Below are 8,194 nucleotides of genomic sequence, written 5' to 3' on the forward strand. Positions count from 1 at the left end.
CTTCTCCCACACGTGCAGCCAGTGTGGCAAGGACCACCCATGCATCATGTGCAACCAGCAGCAGCGCGGAGCCAATCGGCCACCCCGCCGCTCCTAGCAGAATGGCTACTGAATAGCTTGACTCGGTACGTAGCTTCTTTCCTATACACTCTGCAGACACCACACTGCTAGCTGACCACTTTACCCGCCTGTTACGTAACCACTCATATCAATAATGCGTTGCGTATGTTCTCCATGGGCTGCGCCGTGGCTTTAATCTTGGATCTGCCGGCCAACACGACATTTCGGTTTTCTCTAATAATCTACCCTTGGCTTTCACTCACTCGGCATTTATATCCGAGCAATTAGCTGCTTCCTGCGCCCGCAGCGAGACCACAGGCCCATTTCCGTCACCTCCATTTCAGTTCATGCGCCGCTCTGGTATTGGTGCCATCCCCAAAAAGAACGGCAAGCTGCGAATGATCCACCATCTGTCTAGTCCGGAAGGCACCGGCGCGAACGACAGCATTCCTGCCGAGCCGCTCTCTCTGCACTACGCGAGCATTGACAACGCGATCAACATCATCATGTCATGCCCACAGCCTGTGTATTTGTCCAAGCTCGATGTACGCAGTGCATTTCGGCAGATCCCAGTCCGCCGTCAGGACTTCGCTGGGAAGGCTCCTACTACTACGAGCGCTTTCTGCCTTTCGGCCTCCGCTCCAGCCCAGCCGTCTTTGACTCAGTAGCCACAGCAGTCAACTGGATCACGCAGCACGAGTTTGCTATAGATCACCGGCTTCATTACCTCGATGACTTTCTCGATATCTCCACTGGTTTGGCTGCAGCCAACCAGCAACTCACCACCCCCCTCCGGGCATTCACGTATCTCGGCACTCCTCTTTGCTCCATCCCAGCTCGAGGGCCATCACCATCATTGACCTTGGTATCTTCCTAGACTGCGGCTACCAGAGGACAAGCTGTCCGAGATCCGTGCGCCACTCATGGCTACTATCAGCGAGCGCAGCATCGGCCAGCGTCAACTCGAGTCCCTCCTGGGGAAGCTCACTTTTGCTGCCCGAGTCATCGTTCCTGGACACACATTCATGCGTGAACTATGATCAGCGTGCCCTGAACTGTATCTGTGTATGCGAGTGCGGTGCATAAAGCCCACCTTGAGAATGGGTTTGCCGGCCCCTTAGTAGATGCGTGGCTTCTGGAGAGGGTGTTGAAGGGCATCCAGCGATGCCATGGTACGGCTGTACTCACCCCTCGCCTTCCTATAACTATGCCAATCCTACGACACCTGACGGATGCACGCCGGAAAAGTAGTATCCTGAATGGCCATGACAAGCTGCTCTACCAAGCCGCCATGCTGCTTCTTTGGATTTCTTCGGTGTGCTGAATTCACTAATGGCATCACACGGGGCTGTACTAGCTCCCCTGGTGACGGACGCTTGCAACTCTTCCTGCTTTCATCCAAGACGGACCCATTCGGTAAAGGCGTTACTAGTGACATTGGCCCGTCTGTACCGCCGTACTGCCCGGTCCGTGCCATTGTTAGCTACCCATTTGTCACTCGTCGCGAGGGACCAGAGCAACTCTTGTTCGTACTCTCGAACAGACAGCAGCTGACCAGGCAGTCATTCACAGTAACAGTATGGTCTCTTGTCGCTGCGGCCGGTGTACCATCCCAGTCGAACTACTCCGGGCATTCGGTCTACATTGGTGCAGCCACCACCGCTGCTATGGCTAGTGCCCCGACTCCTTCTTCCGAGTGGCAGGTCAGTGGAAAGAGCGATGCGTGTCTATGCTACATCCGGACTACAACAAGCGCTAAGCGCCAGCTATCGTCCCGGCTTGCTGCCGTGCCATGGATGCCATGATCCCCAACTCGGGTGAGTAATGAGCTACTGAACTCTAGCTGCGCAATGCTTGCCTGTGCTGACATAAATTGACCCTTGCTGTGCGTCAATAGTGCTTAGCTAACGGAGTGCTGGTTTCATGGGTCCCCTCTCACAACTGGTGTTATCTAGCTATTTGCTGCGGCTCTGCCTTGCGCTATATTACATCCATTTAGCATTGCAGCTCTACGTTGAGCTAACAGCAGCTCTACTTTGAGCTAACAGCAGCTCTACTTTGAGCTAACAGCAGCTCTACTTTGAGCTAACAGCAGCTCTACTTTGAGCTAACCGCAGCTCTACTTTGAGCTAACAGCAGCTCTACTTTGAGCTAACCGCAGCTCTACTTTGAGCTAACCGCAGCTCTACTTTGAGCTAACAGCAGCTCTACTTTGAGCTAACAGCAGCTCTACTTTGAGCTAACAGCAGCTCTACCTTGAGCTAACAGCAGCTCTACTTTGAGCTAACAGCAGCTCTACTTTGAGCTAACAGCAGCTCTACTTTGAGCTAACAGCAGCTCTACTTTGAGCTAACCGCAGCTCTACTTTGAGCTAACAGCAGCTCTACTTTGAGCTAACCGCAGCTCTACTTTGAGCTAACAGCAGCTCTGCTCTGAGCTAACAGCAGCTCTGCTCTGAGCTAACACCAGCTCTGCTCTGAGCTAACACCAGCTCTACTTTGAGCTTCAAACCAGTTGTTTCGAAACCAGCACTCCTCAATCCAAAGATGCCTCTTTGTTGACTTGTTTGTGTGAGGGATGGGGCTAATGGTGTACTAGCTGTGCTAGTACTTGTTAGCAACAATCCGAACTAGCGCACACACTGCACTGCATTGCTTTGTACTGCATTCAAGACTGACGTCATGCGCTTTGTTTTGCTGCGTAATCACAAATGGCACCAGCCCATTTTGCGGAAAAGAAAAACGAATCTTGCTTGCCCTGTTGTGCTCTTCCAGACAGCGGATCGTGCTTCAGCAGTGTTTCTTTTCCCACCATCCCTCCCTATCCAACTTATTCACACCATCATAATTATCATACCCACTAATCGGGTCCACTCTCACAACTGGTGTTATCTAGCTATTTGCTGCGGCTCTGCCTTGCGCTATATTACATCCATTTAGCATTGCAGCTCTACGTTGAGCTAACAGCAGCTCTACTTTGAGCTAACAGCAGCTCTACTTTGAGCTAACAGCAGCTCTACTTTGAGCTAACAGCAGCTCTACTTTGAGCTAACCGCAGCTCTACTTTGAGCTAACAGCAGCTCTACTTTGAGCTAACCGCAGCTCTACTTTGAGCTAACCGCAGCTCTACTTTGAGCTAACAGCAGCTCTACTTTGAGCTAACAGCAGCTCTACTTTGAGCTAACAGCAGCTCTACCTTGAGCTAACAGCAGCTCTACTTTGAGCTAACAGCAGCTCTACTTTGAGCTAACAGCAGCTCTACTTTGAGCTAACAGCAGCTCTACTTTGAGCTAACCGCAGCTCTACTTTGAGCTAACAGCAGCTCTACTTTGAGCTAACCGCAGCTCTACTTTGAGCTAACAGCAGCTCTGCTCTGAGCTAACAGCAGCTCTGCTCTGAGCTAACACCAGCTCTGCTCTGAGCTAACACCAGCTCTACTTTGAGCTTCAAACCAGTTGTTTCGAAACCAGCACTCCTCAATCCAAAGATGCCTCTTTGTTGACTTGTTTGTGTGAGGGATGGGGCTAATAAGTATTTGACGACTCCCTGGTATCTACACGTACTTGTGCCTAGTACCATTGCCATGCCGACCCACCACCAAATCTCGTCTTCCATGACGTAGATCTACTCTGTCCAAGGGACGAAGCGCATGCGCGCGTGACACTGATACAGACAATGAGACATGTACAGACAGTCATAGAAGCAACGACTCCGAGTCTCGAAAGGGTTGAGTCATCATGACATGGTTATCATGACAGTCATGGTTATCATGGTTATACCACCAGGGCCCATACCAGGGGGTCCTGGTTTTCACGACTCCCCGCTATGTAGACTCTACATCTACCGGTTCTCGGTACTCGATCATCATCATTTTTTCTTGGCGCATTTTCTCTGTCGGACGGTTGTTGCAGTGCTGGTGATTTGTGTGGGTCGTGTAGTTGTGTGCGGCGTTCTCCATTAATGCATTGTTCACTGTGGTGTGGACAGAACGATTCATGCCAGCCGGCGTGGACAGAGTGAGGCCTTGACGGAGTGGTTGGTTGTGACCCGGGTTTTGCTGCCGGCGCGATGCCGGACAGTGTGCGGTACAACATCAAGTACTTGGTATCGAATCTAGATGTGTCACTGATCTTGGAGGACCTGCTGGAGAACGATGTCCTCAGCGAAGAGGAATATGATACTGCCTCTGGAAAGGAAAACGAAAAGTTGGAGCTGGCAAAGTATGTGGTGAGGCTGATGCTGAAGAAAACGGAGGAACAGGTCGACACGTTCCTGAGGCTCATTCAGCACAGCCAGCCTCATGTAGCGGAACATGTCGCCAGTACCATGGCGAAGCGACGCGATGCAACTGCCAGTGGAAAAACTGACCCTCCGACGAAGCCAATGTCGGCAGATCGTGAGTCAACACTTGGCTCGTCCTCCGGTAAGTGTTCACATTGATCACAGTGGCGTAGGAAGATGGAGAGGGGGGGGGGGGGGTCGTTGAACATTCGTGTAACTACATGATGTCACGCAGTGGTGGGTTTGAGGGGGGGGGGGGCGCGCGCCCCCCCCCAAAAAAGTTTCGACCTTGGTTTCGAAAAATAAAAGGCAGGGCGCCGGGGCTAGCTCGGGGCGTGCGCGGCCTGAAACGATCGTCCAAAAGCGGTTGCACGCGCGGTACGCGTAGATCTACGGTGCTCGAGCTGGTGTTGATTGTACACACTACAGTCCAGAGTACAGTGAGCATGCACGGCTACAGAAACACGGTGACCTGACTGTGTACACTGTACTGTTGTACAGTGTGATCGCCAGTGTGATCCCTGCTGGGACGCGCTCGATGCGTCTTCAACGTAGATCTACGTACAAACATCGAAGAAAAGTCTTCGAGTCAACCAAAACACGATTCGAATGCCGAGGGCTCAGGCGATCATCCTCGTTCGAATCGTGTTTTTGTTGACACGAAGACTTTTCTTCGATGTCTCAGCGACATCCCAAAAGACCAAGCTCTAGCCAGCAGAGCCTGGATTTTTTTGTAAAGCGTTCCTCTGGCGGCGCAACTCCTGCTGCCGCTCCAACAGGAAACAGTGGGAGTGATGAAGTCGCTGGTATTCCAGATGAACTTTCGGACCGGACTGACAGTCACACTCCGCCAGACATGGAAGCACCTGTTGTCAGCGAGCAGCCAGAACATGAAGAACAGCGCACAGTGACAAGTGGACATAGTACCGCTGCCTATGTAAAGGATGCTTTGAGCGGTGAGAAATATTAATTGTTGGACTAGCATAAATTGCAGTTGATTCGCTCACATAACCTCAAATTTTGATATTTGAGCACTCTGGCAAGGTACGTTCGGGCCTGATTGGAAATTTTTATTTCCATTGCTATCAGGTTCGGCCTCATTTCTCTGTGCTGCGCTGATGAGTTCAAAAAGAACGAAACAGCATGCTGTCCGCAGATTGAGTATTTGATATTTATTATTTTTAGAAGGATTTCCCAAAGGCATAGCCTATCGGGGGGGGGGGGGGGGGGCGGGATCTCCTAACAGTGAGAATAATCATTAATTTATATACTAGTTAAGGGACTTGTGCAGGCAAATAATTATATGCTGTTTATAACGAGCGAAAAATTGTGTCCGAAATTCTGAAACAGAATCTACATGTATTTACACAATTGGGTGAACTCACCCATTCCACAACTCTCTGCAAATCTGAACCATTCCATTATAATACAACGTTTCGGCACTTGGCCATCGTCAGGTAATAACAATGAATACCGAGGAAGCCACACAAGAGCAGTATACATGTGTTGAGTTCGAAACAGGACGACTGACGACACATTATCCAGACATTACAACGGGAACAGGTAGGTTGAGGGAACGACATTTATTATAGACGACGAGACAAGAGACCAAGACGAACGAAACGACTACATTGAAGAGTGAGAAAGAGAGAGATCAAGTGTGAACGGCAAGATAAAGGGCCTGGGTAGCTATGGCAAATATGGGCGCGCAAGTAGCTATCCAGGCCAACGGAACAAAAAGGAGACAAAAGGTGAGTACGTAAGTGCATGCAGGCCAGCTAGAAAAGGTACGGGAGGAGGTACCTAACATACCACCCCTCCATGAAACAAAATCCCGCGTCCTCGCGGAGAGAAAAAAAAAGAGGAACTATTTTTTTGAAATGAACTGGAGGAGAATAAAACACACACACACACACACACACACACACACACATACTGCACGCGCGCACGGATCTCACGAAAGTGTGTACTAAATGCACTACAGATCATTCCTGTACTACTTATAGTGTGTAATAACTATTGGAGTTTGACAAGGAACATGAATTACTAGTATTTTGCACGGCTAATACAGCCTAGTTACACTTTTGCTAAACATCCAAAAATTAGAGCGTGGCTCACCATGATCGGACCCCTAACTTGGTAATGTTTTACGAACACACACGCGCGCACACACACTACAAAAAAATTCACGAAAAAAGAATTTGACGAAGAAGGAACGCATACAAAAAAAAGAAAGAGAGAAAGGTAGCTGACCTGCATGGCTTGAACGAGACTAGACGAGGTTGGCGTAGGAGAGACGAGGTTGATAGAGACGAGGACGAGTTTGGCGTAGGAGAGACGAGACTGACATGGACGAGACGAGGTTGACATAGACGAGACGAATGGCGGTTGAGGACGGCTGGGCATGGGATGATCTCAGAGTCGTGGGTCGATCAATAATCGGGCGCCAATGTTGAGTTCGAAACAGGACGACTGACGACACATTATCCAGACATTACAACGGGAACAGGTAGGTTGAGGGAACGACATTTATTATAGACGACGAGACAAGAGACCAAGACGAACGAAACGACTACATTGAAGAGTGAGAAAAGAGAGAGAGATCAAGTCTGAACGGCAAGATAAAGGGCCTGGGTAGCTATGGCAAATATGGGCGCGCAAGTACCTACCCAGGCCAACGGAACAAAAAAGGAGACAAAAGGTGAGTACGTAAGTGCATGCAGGCCAGCTAGAAAAGGTACGGGAGGAGGTACCTAACACATGTATATATACGCAGAGTATAGCGCCAAAACTCAGTTACGCAATACAGGCTCCACTAAATTACAAGAGAACAACGCTACAACGTTAGAATTGCCGCTAAATTATTAGTATTGCGTAACTGAGTTTTATGTTTCGTTTTATGTTTCGTTACATTGTCGACAGATCTCCTGTGTACCGGTTTTGTGGCACAATGATTATAGCCATTATATTTTGTCGTCTCCATTCTTGTGCAATCATGCATATGTAGGTGGGTTCTCTTCATGTTATTGTGACCAATTTCATAGATGTTGGTTGCCTTGTTGCTTTCTCTCCCCTCTCCTCTCACCCAAGCCATTCTGCATAAGCGAAGCTGTGCACGCAGCATACTGCTGCTACACTTCAACGCGGGAATGCGTATAATAATAATAATAGCGCCAAAAAAAGATGCGAATTATGTCACCTAGTATGCAGAAGGGGGGGGGGGGAGAGAGAGAGAAGGTGCAACTAGCACATCACGGAGAAGAAGCAGCAGAAGGTAGCGCGCTATTGCACTGTGCTCTGTGAAGTGAGCGCGCGTGCCATGGCGTTACGCAGAGTGTAGCGCCAAAAAAGGGATGCGAGTTATGTCACCTCTATGCAGAGGGGGGAGAGAAGTTTACCACCCGCACCGACGGCAGGGCGCTGGGCAGTAGCAAGCTATGACTAGTCGACTGTGAGTATGAGTCAGGTGTGAAGCAGGGAGACAGGGTGATAGGAAACAGGTGTAGAGTGACGACTTGCCCCGGATGGCGGGACGCCGAGCCGCAGAAAAAGTCAAAGTATGTCAAGTGTGATGAAGCTCTTGTGTGGCTTCCACGGTATTCATTGTTATTACCTGAAGATGGCCAAGTGCTGAAACGTTGTATTATAATGGTATGGTTCAGATTTGCAGAAAAATGTGGATTGGGTGAGTTCACCCAATTGTGTAAATACTATGAATCTGCAGGCAGCCTCAAAACTTCTTCTCAGAATCTACATGTATAGCGGTAATTTTGGGTGCAAGGCAATTCCATAATTTGCCGATTATATTTAAGAAAACTTAGAAAAGGGAAGATGAAAATTTCCAGTGAGAGTTG

This window comes from Sycon ciliatum, chromosome 1 (assembly GCF_964019385.1).
Source record: "Sycon ciliatum chromosome 1, ocSycCili1.1, whole genome shotgun sequence".
NCBI classification, from domain to species: Eukaryota; Metazoa; Porifera; class Calcarea; order Leucosolenida; family Sycettidae; genus Sycon; species Sycon ciliatum.